Raw genomic sequence first — 19,268 nt, 5'->3', positions numbered from 1 at the left:
TGCAATAGTTACATCATTATTGGGTATTACCAAATTCACTTGTGTTGTTGTTGACATTGTAGTATACATGTCGTTCAACTATAGTATAACAATTAAAATACTAACAGCATGTGACAGTGTGATTGTCGTGTCTAAAACGGATCATTTCACTTAAACCACTATAGATGTTCTAGGGGTGGGTGGGTTTGGCAATGACCGGAATTTTCAACTCTTTTGATTCATTATTAGGTCTTGGACTTGTTTGATTTGATTGAAACATTTGGGGCTGCTCTTTAGTCAAGTGCAGAGTAGCTTCCCTGCGACGTTGGAAACTTCTCATCATTTGGTTACAGACACACACAGTTTCTTCCACTATCATAAAAAATATGAATAACTGAGTGGTTTTATTCTTCATGGTCCTTGATTAAAGATTAATTAGTGTGTACTTACGTTTGCAAAACCATCGTCGACCATCACATTGTCTTATAAACTGGACGGATCGAAGAAGACGGTAGGCAAAAGGCGAAAGATACCATACATAAGTTTAGAGAGGAGGAAACTTTTACGGAATTTACTTTGTATTTTCATTAACAATTGGCTTATTATACAAAATAATCTCTGAGATTTGCATGATCAATAGAAATGGTCTCTGAGATTGAAAATCAATAAAAATGGTCCCTGAGATTGTCTACCATCCATGATTTTAGTCATTCCGTTAAAAACTATTTGGGCAATTTTCAAAGCTTTGTAACGCAATCGTTTCTTAACCAAATTCGACCCATAATATATCAAAATGAAGATATGAAAGTGTATAGTAGGATTATACTTATTTGGAAGCCCAATGGTTGCCGGAGATGGCCGGAAAATAGCCTGAAAGGTGACTGGTCTGCGGGAAAATTGGAAAACTTGCCGAAAACTGGGTAAACTTTAAATGTTCATAACTTCTTCAATACTCAACGAAATCGAATGATTCAAAAACGAAAATCATACTTCTCGACGAGACGAAGAGAATGTAATCTTTCTTGACGCTTAATCGCCATAGTTTGGTCGGAAAACTGCTCGAAAGTGGTGAACTCGAAAATGGTTAGCAAATTAAAGAGTGTGCGACTTAGTATTATGGTCTAACTTTATTTTTGTTTATTTGTAAGTGTGAAATTTTAGATTTGAATGTCATTGTTGACGAGTTAGATACGAACTTACTTTTCTACCCCTTAGTATATATATTGTTGCATAAAAATTTTAAAAGGTGTAACTTAAACCAATTTGGTCTAATTTTTACATAATCAAGTGCGAAGTTTGAATAAGGGTTCGAATTGGATAAGTCTTGAATTCTTTGGTTTAAATCGTTTAAGATGTTATATTATCATGTTGTCAATCTGAATAAAAGATTATACATGTTATTATGTGTATCTTATATTTCACACCTTGAATGTTAACAAAACAACATGCCACATTATCCACATCTTTTGTTGCTCAACTTAGTAAGAACACTTGCTTAACAAACTATGTACTCTTTTTAAATTTGTCACATTTAAATAGATCAAACTATATACGGATATACATATCATCATCTTAATTCATTTGCTTACATTTATTCACAACGTCAACTAATCATACTTGCTTGCGCACGCGCACACACACACCATGTTCATAATTGACACAAAGAATTTGTATCAAATTATGTACATGTTACCAAAACTACATATCATCGGTTTGGTTTGTTGGCACCTATTCCTTTGACATGAAAAAATGCCAATTGTGAAAAGAACAAAAGGAAATGGATATAAAAGGTGATGATTTGATATTGTTTTGTTTTTCTGGGAATTGTTATGGGGCACTCCACAATAAGCTTCTCATTGTCAATGGAAGTCCACCACATGGCACTTTCTTCAACTCTTATTTTAAAACTTTGTTATCATGAGTCCTATACTCTAATCCCTAAAGTATAAAGCGTTCTTTTATTTATATTCTAATACATGAATTGGTTATATTATGTGACTTATTCAGGTACTAAATAATAACTTTTTATCATTCTTGTTCACGCCTTTACGAATGGGGCATGAAAAACTTATTTTGAAGTTATTTTGAAGTTAAAAAATGTCTCAAATGGTAATTATACATGGACTCATAATTTAAAATGGAGTAAATTGTAGTATTGGTCCCTTAACTTTAACTAAATTGGAGCAATGATCCTTCAACTAAAAATCCATCAACATTGGTTCCTCAACTCATCAAAACGTGTAGCTATGATCCCTTAACTTTAACCCAATTGTAGCAATGGTCCTTCAACTAAAAATCCATTACCATTGGTCGCTTAACTTATCAAAACTTGCAGCTATGGTCCTTCAACTAAAAATCCATTACTATTGATCTCTCAACTTTAATCCAATTGGAGAAATGATCCCTCAACGTTAACCCAAGTGGAGCAATGGTCCCTCAACTTTAACCTAATTGTAGCAATAGTCATTTCAACCTAACTCATTTTGACAAAATTCTTACGAAGTTGACGAAAATGATCATAGCTACACATTTTGATGAGTTGAAGGACCAATGATAATAGATTTTTAGTTGAGAGACCATTACTCCAATATGATTAAAGTTGACTAATTATTGTTACAATTTACTCTTACTTTTTCCTATATTTTTATATCAACTTATGAACATGGTAACATAATATCTGAAAAGAAAAATATATCTACTTTTATTTTCTTTTAACTTTGTAATAACTAATGAACATGGTACCATAATATCTTATTTGTAGTTTGGTACCAAACATTTGGTGTCAAATTTTAGGCATTTGGATTATGATAAAAATTTGATCCCTAATTTAGGTTTTGTAATGTGCAGCCAGTGATTGCGGTGGAAAGGTCCAAAGCTATGAATGATGCTTTTTTGACCACTAATAAAGTCATTTCGTTTGCTAAAAAGCCACTCAAGTTTTACAATTATTATTATAATATATAATGTAGTGATATTCCTCTTTATTTGTAAGTGAGAGACTTTAAGTTTAATTATCGTCAAATGCAAATTTGAACCATATTATTGTTAACCTATTGTGAGGCTTAGCTTACTCCTCGCCCATTTAATGTAGATAATATCATTTGTGTTGTGGCCTATGTTTAACTAATAAGGAGAGGGGCCAGGCGGCACAGAGAAAATATAGAGAAAGAGATGTGTTTGTAGGGTTGTGTAGAAGATGTGTCATTCCCCCTATGCAATGCCTTTATTTATAGTAATAAGAGTGAGAAGAAGAACTTTGGCGCAATGTGCTTGGTGTTGTCTCCTTTGATGTAACCCTTCTTAAGCTGTTCGATGTATGCTGCGTTGTCTTCATAGATCGTCGTCAGGATGTTGATGACGGGGTAAAGATCGCATGAGCTTCAAATATGACCCATAACTGCTCTCAGCCAAAAGCATTCCCGGAGTTGCTTCGTGTAGGGCGAGAATTTTAGCATGGTTAGACGAAGTGGCAACTAATGTCTGTTTAGTTGACCTCCAAGAGACTATGGTGCCTCAAACGGTAAAGACATAACCCATTTGAGAATGCGCTTTGTGTGGATCAGATAAGTATCCTGCATCGGCATAACTAACAAGACGAGAATCGACTCGAGATACGGGAGGTGTGGCATCACTCGAGGATCCGTAGGGATAGAACAAACCCAAATCCGTAGTACCCTTAAGGTAACGGAAAATGTCTTTAACACCAGTTCTGTGTTTACGTATTGGTGCATTACTGTATCTTGCCAAAAGATTAAAGCGAAGGAGATGTTAGGTCTAATGCATTGAGCTAAGCACAATAAAGCGCCTATCGCACTTAGATAAGGAACTTCAAGCTCCAAAATCTCTTCATCATCATCTTTCGGACGGAAGGGATCTCGTTTTGCATCTAGCGATCGAACGACCATATGAGTACTCAAAGGCATCGCTTTATCCTCATTAAAGTGGCGTACATCTTCTGGGTGTAGTTCGATTGATGTACTAAGATTCCATCTGAACAGTGCTCTATCTCGTCACCGAGATAGTATCGAGTCATTCCTAGATCTTTCATCTCAAATTCTGACTTCAGGTGCGCAACAGTTCTAGCGAGCTCTTCAGGAGTTCCGATGAGATTTATGTCGTCGACATAAATTGCAACAATCACAAAACTGGAATGTGACTTCTTAATGAACATGTAAAGGCATAGTTCGTTGTTCACATATCCCATACTAGTCAAATACTCACTCAGACGGTTATACCATATTCTTCCGGATTGCTTCAAACCCTAGAGTGAACGCCTTAGCCAAATTAAGAGCGTGTTCCGGGGTTTGAAAATATTTGATCCAGTCAATGTAAGTCCTTCGGGAATTTTCATATAAATTTCCGTATCAAGATCCTCATAGAAATACGCAGTTACTACGTCCATCAGCTTCATACTCAGGTTTTTGAAACTACGAAGCTGATAAGTTAGCGAAAAGTGATCACATCCATAATAGGTGAATAAGTTTCGTCATAGTCAATCCCGAGACGTTGTGAGAAGCCTTGCGCAACAAGACGAGCTTTGTAACGCACAATTTCGTTCTTCTTATTACGCTTCTAAACGAAAACCCACTTGGATTATGTTTAACTGACAAGGAGAGGGGGTCGGCGGCATAGAGAAAATATAGAGAGGGATATGTTTGTAGGTTGTGTAGAGGATGTGACATTCCCCCTACGCAGTGCCTTTATTTATAGTAATAAGAGTAGGGGTGGGCGCGGTGCGGTTCGGTGCGATTTTGAGTGAAACCGCAACCGAAATCGAAACTTCATGCAGTGCGGTTTTGAAGCCAAAACTGAAATGAAACCAAACTGTTTGGTTCGGTTCGGTGCGGTTTCAAACGGTTTCGGTTTGGTTTTTGAGAAAAAAATGTACAATTTAAAATATACATATATTTATGCATAAGACGGTCTTATTTTCCTTGTATATTAATTAATGAATATGCAGCAAAATTTCACCAAAAACAGCAACAACAATGCAGCAAAAAACAGTGGCAAAACTGCAAAAAAAATGCAGCCAAACTGCATAAAGAACTGCATGTTTCATTAATCAAATCTGACCAACTTCAATCCAAGTTTAAAACTTTTAATTAACACCATACTCTTCTGCTGAGGCATCAGGCTGTCTTCAAGCAAAAGGTCCAACACAATTTCAATTCCAAAATTTGTTTTTCATTCTTAGTCAAACACCGCATTTAACTATAATTCAGCAAACATAGAGTCAACGACATAGGTAAACCTGGTTAATGAGACTGTGAAGAAAACCACTCATTTGCTCGATAAAAGCCTAAGTGCTCCCTCAGATGTTCTATAAGCAGCCAAATCAAGCAAGCTTGAGAAAATAAAAACATAACCAGAAACAATAAGATGTTCACAGAAGACAAAGAACACATCCATGACAAACCAAATAAAAGGACTACATGGTTTCTCATTAATTTTCTTTAAGTTAAGAAAGAATTACCATTCCCCAGCAAACCAAATCATTATAACCTTAATGGAAATTGAAACAAAAACTCGAGGTATCATTGTATTAAAGAACGACAAAGAAAAAAAAAGCCTAAATCTGATCCAAATTATAACGTCTAACCATCACTCTGAATTGAAGATTTTATTTCGAAAATGGAAGCAATAAATTCAGAAATTATCTTTCAAGACCCAAACTTCTTTTTGAGACAAATAACTAACAAATAACTAAGAAATTATCTTACCATATTAACTGGTAAGCAGTGACTTAGTGAGGTCGCAAGGCAAGGCAGAGATGAAAGCAAGTAGTGACTCAGTGACTTAGTGACTCAGTGAGGTCGCAAGGCAAGCAGTGACTCACTCAGTGAGGTCACAGTCGCTCGTAGAGGCAGACGCAGAGATGCAGATTGCAGAGATGCAAGCAAAAGCAGCCAGGTGACCAGGTCGCAAAGGCAGAGGCAGAGATGCAAGGCGCAGAAGCAGTCAGACTCAGGAGTAGAAGTGTAAACCCAAAACCGCAAAACCAAATCTATAACCTAGTTGAACTAATTAAAAATTTAAAAGTTTAAAATATAACATTTATTTATTATATGGTGCGGTTTTGAAAATCCAAAACCAAAACCAAACAGTTTTGTGTGCCGCGGTTCGGTTTTGAAACTGAAACCGTTTCAAAACCGCAAAACCAAACCGTTTGGTGCGGTTTGATTCGATTCGTGTTTCGGTTCCAAGTGCCCACCCTTAAATAAGAGAGAGAAAAAATCATTCTCCTCTAAGGAATACAAGTCCTAATAGGATAAAATAATTAGAATCAAATCAAATATAAGATTTATACAACCACACTTAAATAAGAAGTTTATAACAATTTGGTAATATATATATAAAGTATAGAATTCAATTTTTGGGGGTTGTGACTTCCAATTTGGAAGTAAATATTCATAAATCAGTTTCTCTTTATTTTATGATTCCATCCTTTTTAATACAATCATATATCAACGTTGGAGGATTATAATTAAGTAAGACACTGGGCAACAAATATAATTTAGTATTAAACTTGTTATTTATGAGAATTGAATGTATAATTATTTATTTTTGATAAAAATAATAGGGTGATTTGGTATAAAATTTGTAACATCCCACATCGCCCAGGAGAGTATCCTTAAATTTATATTCCCATCCCTACCTAGCATGAGGCCTTTTGGGAGCTCACTGGCTTTGGGTTTCATCGGAACTCCGAAGTTAAGCGAGTAGGTGGTTAGAGCACTCCCAGTATGGGTGACCCACTGGGAAGTTGCTCGTGAGTTCCTAAAAACAAAACCGTGAGGGCGTGGTCGGAGCCTAAAGCGGACAATATCATGCTACGGTGGTGGAACTGGCCTGGGATGTGACAAATGGTATCAGAGCCAATCCCTGGCCGGAAGTGTGCCGATGAGGACGTCGGGCCCCTAAGGGGGGTGGATTGTAACACATCCCACATCGCCCATGGGAGTGATCTTTAAATGTATATTCCCATCCCTACCTAGCATGAGGCCTTTTGGGAGTTCACTGGCTTCGGGTTCCGTCGGAACTCCGAAGTTAAGTGAGTAGGTGGCCAGAGCACTCCCAGGATGGGTGACCCACTAGGAAGTTGCTCGTGAGTTCCCAAAAAATAAAATCGTGAGGGAATGGTAAGCCCAAAGCGGACAATATCGTGCTACAGTGGTGGAATGGGCTCGGGAAGTGATTCGCCCTAGGCCGGGATGTAACAAAATTAATAAAAAGTTACAATATTAACAATATATCAATCATATTTATGCTGATTATAAATAAGTCAATCATGTATTGTGATACTTATGCATTTAAGAAAAACAAAAATTACAAAATGTGCCATTATAACTGGCATCCACTTTAAATGACACTCCCTTTCTCATATTTTCATATTTTGGAATAAGTCAATACGGATTTAGACATTGACACAGTGTCTATTTTCTGATTCTGGTTTTATTAGATTCAGGCAATGTGTTGCAGTGTTCGTTTTCTAGTTTTGTTTTTTTTTTTTATATCACTCACACGTGTAACATCCCACATCGCCTAGGGGAGTGATCCATAAATGTATATTCCAATTTCTACCTAGCACGAGGCCTTTTAGGAGCTCACTAGCTTCGGGTTTTGTAGGAACTCCGAAGTTAAGCGAGAAGGAGGCCAGAGCATTCCCAAGATGGGTGACCTACTGAGAAGTTGCTCGTGAGTTCCCAAAAACAAAACCGTGAGGGAATGGTAAGCCCAAAACGGACAATATCATGCTACGGTGGTAGAGCGGGCCTGGGATGTGACAATTTGGTATCAGAGCCAATCCCTGGCCGGAAGTGTGCCGACGAGGACGTCGGGCCCCTAAGAGGGGTGGATTGTAACATCTCACATCGCCTAGGGGAGTGATCCTTAAATGTATATTCCTATTTCTACCTAGCACGAGGCCTTTTGGGAGCTCACTGGTTTCGGGTTCTGTAGGAACTCCGAAGTTAAGCGAGAAGGAGGCCAGAGCACTCCCAGGATGGGTGACCTACTGGGAAGTTGCTCGTGAGTTCCCAAAAATAAAACCGTGAGGGAATGGTAAGCTCAAAACGGACAATATCATGCTACGGTGGTAGAGCGGGCTCGGGATGTGGTGGACCCGGGCCGGGATGTGACACACGCCTCTTATTCTTCACACCTCACACTACTCCTAGTTTTTATATTTGGATTCAGACACTGCAATGCAGTGTCTATTTCCCGTTCTGTTTTTTTATATTATTTTTACATTTGGATTCAGACACTACAATGTAGTGTCCATTTTCTGGTTCTGTTTTTTACATTTTTATTCAGACACTGCAATGCAATGTCTGTTTCATGGTTCCCTTTATTATTATTATTTTTTTTTATATTATTTTTATTTTTTATGTTGTGATCTAGACACTGTGTTGCATGTCTGTTTCCTGGTTCTATTTTTTCCATCTCCTATGCTTTGCACTTCGTGTGACCTTTTACATTTAAATTCGAACACACGATGTGTCCGTTTCTTGATTCTAAATTGCAGACCGTAAAACTCTTTGCAAACGCACCCTTAATTCAAGAGGATTTTGATGGACACTATGACACACCCTAACCCGAAGACTAGGACATGCTGGCCGTCACGTGAGCGTGACGTAACCATAACGCAAGCGGAAACGATTTAATAATAAAATACGAGTCAACGAAAACCACTAATTGCAGTTATTTACAACCTAGCATTCTATGTGCATAAGAGTGTACTAAACACACATAAACAGAGCATAAGCGTCTAGGTGCAGTCAAGTAGGACCATAACTATTTTACAACACCCTCGGGTGAATCCTACATTTATTTAGTCTGTCAGAACGCCGAAGCAGTCCTCGTAGGCCACCAACGCCTCAACTATCAACTAGAACCTGGAGGGGCGAAAAACAGAAAACGTGAGTGGGCGAAAATAAAGCTTTTCCAAAACATTTCATAAATCCACATTTATAACCCCTTTTTGGAAAACCTGTATACTTTCCCAGAAAAATAGTATATAGCATATATATCTCAACTGTCTCGATCAACAATCTTATAACAGATTCAATAAAGAATGTACCATGCCAAATTCAGCAGTTTAGTATGAATGCATTGACATAATATAAATCAGGTAAAAGAAATAATCAATCGGAGGCCCTCTAATAGCCCTGAACGATTGAACCTAGAGCTCAACATCTATCAATCTCACTCTCTGCCGGAGTCACTCCGCGTGACCTGTCCGGCCTTCTGCACATAAGTCGGAACCACCTAATGTAGTCTGAACGACTCATGGTAATATTCGCTCTAGTGCTTCTCTCATCAATCATCTGTATACAATAACCTAAGGTCACCCACCAGTCATAATCTCACTAACACTCTACGACTGGCCCGTCGTACCCACTCCGCGTGGACTGTACGACCAGCATCTACTTGGATCCAAGGCGAGCGTGCGATGCGGTGAATACTATAAGCACTAAACCATGGTGCAGGATATGAGCTCAATATATCATCATCCTCAACATAACAGTAATTAAATACTTACCTGTGCGTCCACAGCACCATCATACATATATGCATCATACGACAGTTCATAATATCCATAACATTCTATGCATGGCAATCACATCATATTTCATTTCATTTCAATATACTTTTCATTTAAATTTGATTTCTGGGGAAATCGAGTATATAGGTATATATAAAAACAAATGCCCACTCACTGGTATGTCGCCGGGTCGTAACCCCCTTGACGCCCCTGGATGTGCTCGTCCTCGTTAAAAGTTCCACCTAGAAGTGAAATAACTTAAAACAATCATTTAACGCACATTTAACGCACCTAAACCAACTAGGTAATAAATTCTTCATACGATGCTCAAATTGGGTATATGAATATACCACAGTGACCTACACAACCTCAGGATCATCCCCATATTTTTAAAATAATTTTTGGATGCTCCACGCGCCCCCACGCGCCTGACGTGGCACGGACCTACGCGCGGCCCACGCGCAGCCACGTGCCAGGCACACTGACGGTACAGTGAACGGCGTTAGGAATATTCCCGGAATATTCCGTTAAAAACTAACGGTTTCCGTTAAAGTTAACTAACGGCGTCGGAATATTCCGTCAAACTTGACGGAAGATTCCCTGTCTTCTCCGGCGAGTCGCCGGTCGCCGGCGACTGTTCGCCGGTTTCTGGAAAAATTTCAAATTGACTTTTCTCCTTCGTTTTTCGTCCAATTTCTTCGAATTTTACACCAAAATGAAGCATTTAACATGTACTATCACTTTGGAAGGGTTTTAAGGCCTAAAAACTACGAGATCATACCTTCCAAAATTCCTCAATTTCGGCCAAACTCGAACCCGACGATCTCGACGTCCATTTTGTTCAAACGAGGCACTCCGAGCCTCCTTGGGACTTCCTAAGACTCGTGGTGATATTTGTTTAACCTAAAACACAACCAAATTTAAGTTCATGAACATTAGCAATCTCGGAGCTTAAGTTTTCTACATGGAATCGTGGGAAATCTTACCTGAAAACAATATCAATGTGTTCGTATGGTCCTTACGAACACGATGCTACCTTCCTCAACCTTAACTTGTGAAGTTTTCAAGGTCTTGGGTGTTTGTCCGAGAGTTTGAGAGAGAATGAGAGTAAGAGAGAGAGTGAGAGAGTGTTTCTGAGATGAAGAAAGAGAGAGAGTGTGACTAAGGAGATGAGAGAGAGACAACAAAACGGGTTTTGGGGAGGGATTTAGGGTATAAGGCCCTACCTTAACCCATATAATATTAACACATACAAATATATAATTCTAACCCTAGTTTAGGATCTTAAAGTAAAACAAATGTCAAAATTACGCACCTTAATCCCGTTTAAGGGCGTTTCTGTAATTTCACGTCCTCGGTATTAAGTAATTCTGGGACGGGCTGTGACACACTACCCTTAAGATAATCTCCATGTCCAAAGCCTTTGAAGGTTTGCTGGATATCTATTACATCTTTTTTTTTTTTTTGCTTGTGTTTTGTTTTTGCTGCTGATAATTGCACTTTTTTTTGGAATTCCATTTTTTTCTCTCACCATTGTGATTATGTTTGGTATTGGGGAAGTTTCATAGCACTGGGATTAATCGAACTATTTATTCAGGTTTGATGGAAGAGAGAGAAAGATAGAGAGGCAGGGATAAGAGAGATAAATATGAGAGAGTGAAGAGAAAGAAGGGGAGAGTGAAAATTGGGAGAGAATGAAGTAAATTAGGAAGAGAGAGTGGAAGAGATAAGGAATGGAATAAAGTGAAGAGAGAAGGGTATAATAGTTATTTTATAACTAACTTAAACTTATGTGGCATGCTTCATTGACCTATGCATAATTATTATAAATATTTCACTAATTATGTCCAAAAATAAAATTGCCCATTGATATATGGCTAATTAGTGAAGTTTTTATTGATTTTTGGCTAAATATTCTAAAATAATAATCGCTTACATACAAGTGAAGATAAACATAATTAGACGATATTCTAAGTAACATAATAAGCCAAATGTTAATCAGCACGAAAATAATGTTCTTAAGAGATATCCCTTTTGCGTATGACCTACACCTACTACCACTCTCTAATTCCTTCTGAACGACAAAAGCGACACCTCTTTTGGCTTCTAAACGACAAGATCCACCTTTCTTTTCCTGCATGCAGATCCAGTGACTTTTTTTTTAAATTTTTTTTCTTTGTTTTGTTACGACAATTATAAGCATAACCAGAAGTGAAATGTGAGATCCTTGTTAATATTTGAGAAATTAATGAAGTATATAAAGTTGATATTTCAGAAGCTTACTTGTCTAAGAAGGATTAGATTTCTTGCAAAATTTTGCGCCACTTGACGTGGATCACACATTTATAAACATATATAATACAGTTTTGTAATGTAATCCCTTAGGGGTGCAATGCAATTCTATCAAATATTGCAAATGTTGTCTGATTATATACGCACTAATCTAGCTCAATCAAGGTCAACGTTGAGCTTTCTTAATTTAGAGAGTCATGTTATTTTTTTTTTCAAGAAACGATAGTTTGATATTTTATTGATCATCCAAATAAATACAAAAGTGTTAATTAGGTACATTGTTTCAGTATGAAAGTGATTTGGAGTGAATTTGCACAAACATACAACTATAGTAAACCACTAAATAGCTACCACATGTACGAAAATACAAATGACACCCATACCAATCTGTTACAAAATAATAGACGCAACAGATAAGTATCGATGACTACAATAGGTCATCGCTGATTATCAGGGCCACATAAAATCATCGTGTAAGAACCAGATCATATAAAGTCATGGTAAACGAAACCACATAAATAAATCATTACTCAAAGGAAAACCACATTGTTATGACACATTCTATAATATTGATAGGGAAGTGTTATTGGCACTCTAAAAATCTCATTTTACACTCCTTACAAATGTATTTTCCTTTCTATATACAGAAAGTTTGGAGTGTAAAATGAGAAATTTGGAGTGCCAATAACAATTCCCTATTAATAAATCTAATATATAATATGGCAAGTCTCGCCTAGTATTCGCAATTAATATATTACGATTACAAACTTGCAAATAAATTACTCTTTTTGTTAGAAAGGTGTAGTTATTGGGAATTATAATCTTTTGTTAGAAAGGTTTAGTACGTACGTGATACGATTACAAACTTGCCAATAAATTAGAAAGTGTGACAAAATTAAGGTTTTAAAATACGCTAGGTGCTAGTCGGACGGTGGGTAAAAGCTTAGCGCCTAGGCGGCTTTTTTGTTTTGTTTTAGTTAAATATATTATATAACATATATAAATAAATGTCTACTGTACTTAAAAAATACATAATTGTATAAATTGTAAACTAGAACGGCAAATAAATTATAAAGTCCTAGAACATATTAAAAACATGGGGTACAAGCATCAATGAGTGTTCATCTCAGTATCCAACAAGTCTTTTACAATTTCTGGAATAAATAAAATACAAAATAAAAGTTATCTATTTTATATTTTATGTCCGAGAGAGAGTTGCGACATAGGCGAGCGCCTATGGAAGTCTAGGCCTCTTTTCTTATTTTTTAAACGCTTAAGGATTAATTGTGGTGGTGGCCAACCGTCTAATGCCGATGACTTTTAAAACATTGGATAAAATAAGTAAAAATGATTTTAAGTACGAAGAGGAAGTAAAACATACCAAAGTAAGTAATGAGTGAGAAAATGTGTTGCCAGTTTTTCCTTTAACCAAAAAAAATTTGACTACTCACCCTTTTGAAAGATGCAATCACCTTAAAATTACTAGTATCCGGTGATCGTTCTTGATTTATATTCGCTTATCATTAGATATTTCTCACCAATTTTTTTTAAAATTGTTATGAGAAATAATGCATGACGACTTTTTTTGAAAAATCAATAAACAACACATCATGTTTAGCTTACATGCCATCCATAAGATTGCGAATTTGATGGCAACCTCTTGAAGGTGGCAGCTAAAGTAACTTGTTAATTGATGTGCCAATTTGCCTCACTTTATGTATGGTGCATGTTTACGGGAACTCAGCCAAGTGTGGACTTTGACTTTGAGCCCTGAAAATTCTCTACACTAGCTGGGTTTCAAGTGAAAAAAACTTGGGGAATACTTGGCCACTTTAGTGTTCTTTAAGTAACGAAATAAATACTTTTAGACATATCATGAGCCTAATTTGTAGTTTCTACTGCCTTTTGAAGCAACTCATTTTAAATAATGAATCCATGTATAATTACCATTTGAGACATTATTTAACTTCAAAATAAGTTTTTCATGCTCCATTCATAAAGCCGTGAACAAGAATGATAAAAAAGTTATATTTAGTACTTGAATAAGTCACACAGTATAACCAATTCACGTATTAAAATATAAATAAAAGACCGCTTTATACTTTAGGGATTAGAGTATAGGACTCATGATAAAAAAGTTTTAAAATAAGAATTGAAGAATGTACCATGTGGTGGGCTTCCATTCACAATGAGAAGCTTATTGTGGAGTACCCCATAACAATTTCCAGAAAAAACAAAACAGTATCAAATCATCACCTCTTATATCCATTTCCTTTTGTTCTTTTCACAATTGGCTTTTTTTTCATGTCAAAGTAATAGGTGCCAACAAACCAAACCGATGATACATGCTTTTTCACAAGCTCCTTTGGAATACATATTATGCTTGACAAAAAGGAAAAAAATACATTATTGATGAACGATTGTATAATTTATTCTAAATTCATATAAACTAGTCGGAATACGAGTTTAGGCCAAAATGCAGGTCTCCTATGTAATAAGGAGAAGGTTGATCAAGTGGGTAGAAAATGACTCAAGATTGTGATAATTAAGCTGGATTACCGTATTAAAACAACTTGTTCATTTCATCCCCTGCCTATTATTTGTGTTTGTTGTAGGTGAGAAAACCAGACTTGACAATGAATGGAGGTTGGATTAACGTCGCTGTCCATTTACTAATGTCAACACGTTAATTGTGCCAACCCTATGAAGCTATGTTCTAAGCACTATCAATAATAATCATTTTCTTAGTTATTGAAGTTTTGGAAATCTTCCATTTTTCTTTTTTATACAATTATTAATGTTGAGGAAGAGAAACTTGAACGGAAGATTTCGAGCTTACGAATAAACACTCTTAATTATTTGAATTCAAGAATTTAATGTCTTTACAGAATTTCTTTGAAATTTTAGAGATATTTTAGCAGTATCGAGAGTTAAGATAAACTTTTGATAATTCGGTCCAATAGTCGACCAATTTGGTCATAAGATTCTTTGTAGTAGTTAGTCAATATCTAAATAGTGTTCAAATTGAAAGACAGTAAAAATCAATTCTCTGAACTTTGCATTTTGTTAGTTAAAAACTTATTTCATGAACCCTACCACTAGGCGTGGCAAACGGGTCGTGTCTATCGTGTTCGTGTAACACCTGTTATCTTAACGAGTTGTGTCGTGTCACACTTATTATCTTAATGGATTCTTAACAAGTAAAGTGACCCGACCCATTTAGAAAAATATATTTTTTTTCTTAAATTTGCACATACCACATATTGTCACATAAATATCATTTCAAAACATTAAAACACATTTGTCGTTTAAGTACTATATCTACACTAAAAAATAAGAGCATAATAAAAAAATATTCATACACTACTAGTCTGTTACAAAATATTAAATGTGCAAGGATATGCAAAATGAAAGAGTTTTTGTTTTCAAGGTTGTGAAGCCTTTCTCAAAAGTTTAAACCTTGCCAATGGAACTCAAAGCTTGCATGTTATTCCTTTTACAAAATCCTCAATTTTCATTGATCATCATGAGGAAATTTTATTGGAACTTTGGCTTGATCTATTGCCTTCAAGAGTTATGTTGATGATGTTTTCATTAAGGTTTTCTACGTCAGAACTCTCTTCCGTATAAACTAAGTATAGAAAAATCAAACATTAAAAACCATTCAAATTATGAGAAGTTTACCAAAATAATTATGAAAAGAAATAAAACAATAGTACTATACCATATAAAAATATATTAGCCTCCAACCTAATGCACAATGGACGACTGAGATTAAATCTTAGCCGATCCAATGGTCATCAAATTTTTAAATTAAATTTAATATATATATATATATAATTATTATAGTTTTTAGGGGTATAAAATTGTTAAATTAATATATATAATTATTATAGTATTTTTTTAGGGTTATAAAATTATAAAATTAATATTTTGCTTATCTTGTATCGTGTTACCTATGTGTATACTCGAATCAACCTGTTATCCTAACTGGTGCTTATCAGGTTACCTGATAACTACCCGATTCGTTATCGTGTTGATCCGAACACCTGTTAACTTTGTGTTGTGTCGTGTCGAGTTATCTAGTCGTATCAGGAATTGTCAAGCCTACCTACCACAAATAGAAAAAAAAGAAGAACATCTCGCCGTTGACGCTGACCCCCAGCCTTTGGCCTTGGGTTGGTGGCAATCCTTTTTGATAATTTCCTTCTCTTTCTTTTCTTGTTTTTAGTAGTGGTTGCTCTCTTGTTTTGTTGAGAAAAACCTTTGTGGTTGTTGTGGTTGTCACTCTCTTTCCAAGCCGAAACCTGGACTGAGCCACCACCCCACCTGCGCGCAGCCAGGCAACCCAGCTGAGCCAAAGCCCAACTGCACCAACCAGTGGCAACACAAAGCTACCAAAAAAAACAGAAGAAGAGGGAGGGGGCAATGGCCCGTCACCTTGGTTCGCGTGCAGATTTCTTGCTAAAGTTCTTTTTCACTCTCTCTCTCAACAAATTAAAAATTCAGTTTCTTTTTAATGGTCAAATTAAGTTACTTTCATTAAATAAAAAAATTAATACAAGATGAGAGCTCAAAAGACAGTCCACAACCTAAATACAAGCCTAACAGAAAAAACGAAAATACAAAAGAAATGCTTAGAAATAACTAGCTGAAAAAACAACAAGCAAGAACAAATTGTAAACTTGACACATTAATATTACATCTTAACTACCGTCCCCTTTACATTGCTCCTCTTCAAATTAATATTACATCTTAACAAGTTTTCTCATACTTTTAATGCTGCATGAAAGTTTTAGCTTTTAGCTTTGGGAATGTTATGATTCATATTGATCTCACTCAGATTTCCTATTTTGAGGTTACTGACACAAATCCAACTTTATAGGCAAGTGGCTTATAACTTGTTGGTTAAAAGTATTCACCTTCGCACCTTAAGTTTTGCGTTCGAATCCCCCTTTCCCTCTCCATGGTTTAATGAATTAGGGTAAATTATCCTATACTCTTAGGGCTGAGCTCACCAGATATGCAAAGCAAATGTTCTCGTTTTTTTTGTTCTTTCAGTTTTCTGTGTGCTTGAATAGCAACTAATGATTTGTATTTAAAGTCAGTGTCCCCTGCAAAGTTTGATATCAAAATGATAATACATGCTTCTCATAAGCCGTGGTAGAAATAAAATATAACTCACAAGTGAAAGTGGACTGTGTTGTGGTTGTGTTACTACACAAACAACGGAACAATTCCAACCATTTTACATATGATAACCTGAAGGTGGAGGATAACGGAAAAACTTCCATCTTTTATGGTTTGGATTGTATTTAGCCTACGTCAATTTTTTTAGAGAACTTAGCTGCATCCTAAACCGGAATGTCATCCATACCTTCAGGTAGCATCATGACACGGGATGTGACCAGATGACTCCACCATTTTACACTCCACATTTGACAGATGCTCATTCAGTAAGGGCCGTCTAGTCAACTCTATCTTTCAAACAGTATTTTCCTGAAGATTGTGACTACCTCATAAAAAAGCGCATCATTTTTGGCCAGATCCTGTTATGCTGCATGTTCATTACTAAAAACCTTTTGTCCTATGTGGTAGTTGCTTCCTTCTTTGGCAATGACCCCGTGTTCACAAGCCAACTGCAATACCTCTGATTCACAACCTAAGCCTCTCTCGAACTGTATCCCCAGATTGGGCTTCTTCATTGCAGGTGCTAAATTATTTTTCACAACTTGCACAGAAATCCCAAGACCTGTAGCCTAAAACAATATGGACTTTATACTCTGATCAAAGAATACAACCCTCAAAAGAAAAGTGAGAACAGTGTTTTTGATAAAGTTCACATATAAATAAGTTGAACATCCATACAGGGTACCTTTTCTGTTATGGCAATGTGGATATTTGAAGTACAAATACACAATCGATTAAGAAGATTACTGCCATATTCTAACTAAATCAACCTAACACGCACAATAAACAATAGTGTTTCAGAAAGTTCTATAACTGTGAAGCGACAAGCTCTACTAGTGGCCCTAATGCACATTCACTTATTGAGGATACCACGCTCTCTTGGCACTCAGTTTTCAGGCAACAACAAGAGATTGCAGCCACTGATTCATGGAAAAGTACATAGACTGCAGGAGCAACCTTTTATTTCATTGCCTTCTCTTCGCAGTTCTATTTTATTCTAATTATTGTTCTTTGGTTTTGCTCTTTATCTTTTAGAGTACCTCTCCCTTTTTATCAGTTTACCTAGCTACTCAACCAGTTATTGTTTCAATTACCAAAGAAAAGCAGGTGATACTCTTATTGAGTACTCACACTGCTCAGAACATCAAAGAAACTGTCGTTTTGCAGACCATACTATCGTTTTTGATAAAAACAATAAACGAAAACAAAAAGCAAATATGACCACTATATTGCCCAACACAATATGGCTCATCGAAAGAGATCAACAGTACAACAGCATGAAGCATCAAGTAGTATCAGCCGCAACATGTATTCTTGTAAAAAGCATACATGAAACATCAATGATTTTATTCATGTAAAAAGCATATCTTCATACATGCATTCTTGTCATTATTAAACAAATAAAGGATTTACCTTATCCTCGGTCTAAAGCAACTGTATTCTCTTAAGTCTCAACTGTACCGCCTGCATACAATTTCAAGGCATTTCCACCACAAGTAACCTCACCCATAGGTCCAAATTCTTTCCCTGACTTTGAACTTGATCTAATCTGGATACAGAAGAAATGCTACATAGTAAATATTATTTCTCCTTCTGCAGATAGAATTTTTAACAGATAACTAGTAGGTTAAAATGTTTTAAGTACGGTGATGATAACCTGGTTAATAAGAATGTATTTTTCGTAATGCTTGGGTTGTGATTCTTGATTGTGCATCTCGGTATTCACTATCAATTTCAGTATCAAGTTCGCACTGGGGGACCAGGGCAGCTACCTGAAATAACAAAACATGCCAAGCGATATTAAATTGATAGTTTCTATACCCTCAAAAGACAATTAAATGATTAACAGTGATTATCTACATCTATGACAACACAGCAGCGTAAATTCATTAACTAAAGAAAAGGAAAAACATGTTCAGTAATGAACTCTCTAAGCTCCATTCAACGCTGAAATCACTTTATATATATATGTATCATTAGTTACTAGTCACAGTGCATTGCAGTTCCCTGGTCTATCTTGAAATAAGAAGTAAACTTTCTAGATTCTAACATTTAGTATACAATCTGAAAGTGTCACGGTTCCTATGTAACTTGATAGCATAACTTTGAAATGACAGGCTCCTTCAAACAGAAATGATAGCATCACTTGATAGAATACATACATGTATAGACATGTTAGTTTGTCTGTAAATATTTGGTCCACTTAAAGATTGGCGTTAAAAGGTCAATAAAATAAAGATTAGTGTTGAGAAACCGGTACGTT

At 36.1% G+C, this 19,268-nt stretch overlaps 2 long non-coding RNA genes across 2 annotated transcripts; both read right to left on the bottom strand.

Moving 5' to 3' along the window:
• Nucleotides 1-8,650: 8,650 nt before the first annotated feature.
• Nucleotides 8,651-9,767, bottom strand: LOC139192368 (uncharacterized). The gene is made up of 2 exons (XR_011576504.1): nt 9,699-9,767; nt 8,651-8,873 (listed from the first exon to the last, which is right to left on the bottom strand). It is a non-coding gene; the product is annotated as an uncharacterized lncRNA (long non-coding RNA).
• Nucleotides 9,768-16,888: 7,121 nt separating this feature from the next.
• Nucleotides 16,889-18,956, bottom strand: LOC114821637 (uncharacterized). Its single transcript, XR_003769314.2, has 3 exons — nt 18,663-18,956; nt 18,419-18,554; nt 16,889-17,574 (listed from the first exon to the last, which is right to left on the bottom strand). It is a non-coding gene; the product is annotated as an uncharacterized lncRNA (long non-coding RNA).
• Between the last annotated feature and the right edge of the window lie 312 nt (nt 18,957-19,268).

Source organism: Malus domestica, chromosome 15 (assembly GCF_042453785.1).
Source record: "Malus domestica chromosome 15, GDT2T_hap1".
Lineage (NCBI taxonomy): Eukaryota > Viridiplantae > Streptophyta > Magnoliopsida > Rosales > Rosaceae > Malus > Malus domestica.
This window is presented reverse-complemented; position numbering and strand designations above follow the sequence as displayed.